Source organism: Magallana gigas, chromosome 7, assembly GCF_963853765.1.
Source record: "Magallana gigas chromosome 7, xbMagGiga1.1, whole genome shotgun sequence".
NCBI lineage: Eukaryota > Metazoa > Mollusca > Bivalvia > Ostreida > Ostreidae > Magallana > Magallana gigas.
In genome coordinates this window covers 42,178,422-42,183,445 of record NC_088859.1, presented here as the reverse complement: position 1 = coordinate 42,183,445, position 5,024 = coordinate 42,178,422, and positions in this window count along the sequence as shown.

Here is a 5,024-nt window from a genome sequence, read left to right as displayed (position 1 = left end):
TGTTGTAAATACCAGTTTAGGACGACACGAACATCGGAAAGTTTGTTTTTTCAGAATTGTTCTATTAAAGTAAACAAATAATGTGATCCAACTTTATGTCATAATAATGTATTTGTAAATTTAATATGTGAAATATTAAATGGCTGCAGCGTGTCGTTGCTAATTTCACACAGCGTGTTGTTATTTGCTAGCAGTATAGTATTCAGCTTTCATTTGGAAAGTAATGAATGGATTTAAAGGAAAACAACTTCTGATTACCCGTCTTTCATTATTATCTTATAGAGAAACAAAAGGACTTGTGGCTTATTTTGAATTGTAAAATTAATAAACTGCTTGTAAATAAAGGCACTATGTAGCATTCTCAGTAATAACTATTTATTGAATTACCAAAAATGTATAGCATTAACATTTTGAAAAGTGTCTGTTTACCATGCAATTTTTTATGAGCGATCGAAATCCTTTAGACTTCACTTAGAGCGCAAACCGACGCCAGAATTCAAATAGTTGTAATAATTGCCATATTTGGACAAACCAACTGTTCCTGTTACACAATGAACTAGTATACAAATGAAGAACACAACAAAACGATGAAAGGTTCTCGACACCCCGTTACTTTTATGTTTTTGACAGTGCGTCACAACATGGCGATTTCAACACTCAGTACTTTAATTTATGATTAAACAGTACTCCCATATCGGTAAAACCGGAGAAGACTGTCTCTGTCGCTGCATGTCGTTCTGTACTAACTTCGTTTTTCTAGACTTGTTTTCGTTATGGTTGTAAATTGGTTGTAAATTGATTGGAAGCTGGGGTTTCTTCAATTCACCCTTTGAATATCCTCTTTAAAAAACCTAACTTTGGTCTATACTCCCAGTGTTTATAATTTGATACATGTATATTGTTTTCTATCATTCTTCGGCATTATTAACACTTTTGGATCTTCATATATATACGACTAATATACATTTACCGAAAACAAAAAAATGCATCAAACAAAAAGTTCTAGTTAAAAAAAAGAAACGGGCTGAGCGATAAGCTTAAACGTAGTGTCATGTTGTAAATTTTGAATATAACGGGTGGCAGTAAATACAAAATTTACAACATGACATCTAACTTCTGTATTTACTGCCACCCGGTTTATTCAAAATTTACAACATGACAGTAGAATAAATAAAGCTCTTATATAAATTTCAAGTTAATTATTACTTTTATGGAGGTATTCATTTCAACGTAAGATTATGCAGCTTTTCTCGCAAGCATCGTTTTGTGAAAATTATTAAGTCCTTAGTTATGTTTGGATGATCAAATATACACACAAACTGGGTCTCTATAGTTCCCTATCGGAATTATTTTTCTAACGAGAATTTAGAAACACGAATCAAAACTCTATTTCTTATAATCCCTGAAAAATGAGAGGATGATGTAGAGAAAACCACATCTCTTATTTTTTCCCTTGGTTATCTGTTAACGCCATCAATACGTGCAATTGGGCTAAAACATATGTCGATGAGAAAATCTTCGACCACATTTTACACACCGAAAGTCGTTTTCATTAACAAGATTTGGCACAATGCAAAATAGGCACGACCTTTGAACCAATGTCTTGTCTTGGTAAAGTAAAAATTATATAAATTGCATTTCGCCCCCAATTGACTCTATAATTTCTTTGGCAAATCGGTGCCGTATAATCTGCTTATTTATCGCTGCTTCTACAGAAAATCAGCTACATTCAAGGCACGCTTGACCAGGTGACGCCAGGAAGCTACTTGACAGAAACCCTAACCTTCTGCAGATAACCGGATTACTCCAATGGAGACGGATAATAGCCTTATTAAACTTAATTTATATTCCTTTCTTCGGTCACTCACGGAGACTTCCATTAACAGTTCCTTCAATGAGATAGAACCATTTTTCAAATCAGCAAAAATGGGGGAAATTGAAAGCTGAGAAAATTAATGGAATAATCACGTATTTATACTACATGGTTACTTTTTGACACTCGCATTTAATTTTACAAAAGCTGATTATTATCTTTAAAAAATAACTTTTACAAACTCACGATAAAACGATAAACCCGAAATTTAACTGTAAAAAAATCATTGTTGTAACGGTCTCCAGCCCCACCTGAACTTATTTTTAATTAATTAAAAATTTTAAAACCGGTGTTACGTTATTCTATTACGAGTTTATTCCTTTAATGCCCCCACTAAACCTAGATAGGTTAGTCGGGTGTGAAAAAGTACCTCTGTTGGTAAAGGGTAATTGAATGATAAAAACTCTAATATTAGTGAGTAACATTTGCTTAAAAGTATTTGGTATGGTGAATGAAAAAGAGTTCTCCATTTATCAAAGCAAAAAAAAAAAATAGACACAAAAATAAAACAAATTTGTCACAAGATAAAGTGCAGGATTTATGGCTGGCAATGTCTAATTAAGCCAATGATTCTTGCATACCCTTACTTGTATCTTATCAAATAAAACAACATTATCCGGGGACCTGCGTGTCAACATCCATCGAGTCCCGTGCCGAGCAATGAAAGTGTCATTAGCGAATAAAACAATTACAGTATTCAAAGACAAAACCTCCTTTTATCTTAATGAGATAGAATAAAACGAAAGCTGCATTAAAGTTCGACAGAAAAATCGTGCTGCACTGCTAGGATGTTTTTATGAAAAGAATTCCGCAATTTGAGGGTGCGTCTTTGCTGATGAAGATTAGTGATTCATAATGAATGCAAAATTATGATAAAGAACCAAAAATATTCATAACATTCATATGCCCAACCGCGAGGTACCATTATTTGTGTATGTTCGATTGAGTTGTGCAATTGTTGTACACGATTTCCAAGTTACTTTTACATGAAAGTCTTTAACGGGGAACTGTTTGTACGATTCTTCCTATTTACAAAGGACATCCGCAATGTAAAACCAGAGAGCCTCTAAGCTGTTTGATTCCTGGTGCATTTCCCCAAAACCGACGCCTGCAAGGGAAGAAGTGATGTTACTCAGAATAGATCTAGCGTTTTAGTTCTATATTGATACCATATCTCTAAAAGTTTAAGACAACGAACAAACCCTTTGGGGCTATTCAACTCACAATTTAAAGAATTCTTAATTCTATGGGCACATTTTTGAAAGCGATATTCTCATAGTAACCAACTTTTTTTTATACACAAATGTAAATTGTAAACGCTCTGCATTGTCATATAATGTTTTTTTGCTTGATACTGAAATCTAGTATTCGTCTTGTTTGTTTTTGACTCTAAATAGAGAATCAAATAGCTTGCCGTCCATAAACAATCTAGATAACGCAAGTCTACCAATGAATTGAGATCACAATTTGTGGCAATATCTTCTGCACCGACTTGCCAATTCTGGACCGCTGTATTTACAAGCTGAAGCAACAAATTCGGCAAAAAGTTATTACTTTGTTGACAGCAAAATAACGTTATTCTCTAAAAATCGAACATCGCATGAAAACCCACAGTTTTAATAAATCACAATTACGCAATCTAATTTTCTTTTTGTAACAACAAGATGATAACACTTTATAGTGATATTTGGAGATTCATAAAAACGGGTTTCGTGAACTAAATTTCCTCCTTATTGCATTCCAAGGATAAAACCAGCTTAGTTTGGACGTGACCGACCCCAGTTTGAAATTTCCGTTCCTACCCCATGGATTGCCCTGGCTGTAATCGCTTCCTCCATTCTAGGGTCCCTGGGTACCTCGGGGTTTGTTTTGCAGGCGTACATGGAAGACTTGGGAGGGGTTTTCTCACTCTTGGCGTCACATCTGGCTAGAATCATGTTTATGATCAGTAATTTTTCTCGTTTACGTATCATCTATTGATCTGCAGTTGCTAATTTATTTTATAAAAGGAATTGTAAGAATCCACCTATAACACGCCACAGACTGCGGTCATCACGCGAGACTTTTGATTGTCCTGGATCAAAAATCAATCAAATGCAATCGTTCGTGTAAAAACAGTCAACAGATTGAAGAACTGCTGGTTTAGAAAGTAAAAAACATTAGTCGCTGGTTTCCCCAATTTTAACAGGAAAAGAAGTTTTTTGCGCTATTAAACAACAATTCCCGGTACTAATGAACCTTAATACAAAAATCGTTCAATGAAGATTAGAAATGAAGTGAAAATTTCATTCATAATTATTGCTTAAAATAGATCAGTAGAAAAATATCGGGAGCGTAACACAGTGCCTTTGCTACAGAAGGCCAAAAAGTACAGTGACGTTCGAAATGTTTCGCTGATCTGAACCTAAGGTTCAAGTAAACTTTTGACATCATCTGTTGTGTGGCGTCCGTCTGTCCGCCAATGAACTTTATAAAGCAGTGGGGCATTTTCAACCAAACGGCACAAAACATTCGTTAAACAAGAGGCCCAGGGGCCACATTGCTCACCTGAGCAACAATTGCCTTAATTCTAATCAAATTAGCAATACAGTTTCAAAATATCTTGACAACTAAGTACAGTAGATCTTGCTAAAAAAATTTGAAAATCTGCCAATTTTTATCCACCTCTTTCTTTTGGTAAATACCAAGCCCCTTTTGTTGTTGTACCTGTAAGAAGATTTTTCTCTATTCCTATATACCCCCCCCCCATTTTGTGGCCCCACTTTTCTCTAGGGTATCATGGTTTCATCAAACTTAGATCTGCATAACCTGTGCTTTCACACTAAGTACTGAGTTTTGGACCGAAAAACTTTCCCAGAATATTTTTAAAGATTTTCTCTATATATTCCTATGTAAAAATTCAAACCGCCATCACAGACCCGCCCTACCACTAGGGACTGTGATTTTAAATTTACAATACCCGAGGATGCCTCAACACAAGTTAAAGCTTTTCTGGCCAAATGGTCTTTAAAAAGAAATTTAAAGATTTTCTCTATATATTCCTATGTAAAAATTCATCCCCCACTGTGGCCTCACCATACCACTGGACAATTATTTTAAAAAAACTTGAATCTATACAATTTGGAAATGCTTCCACTCAGATTTTTTAGAG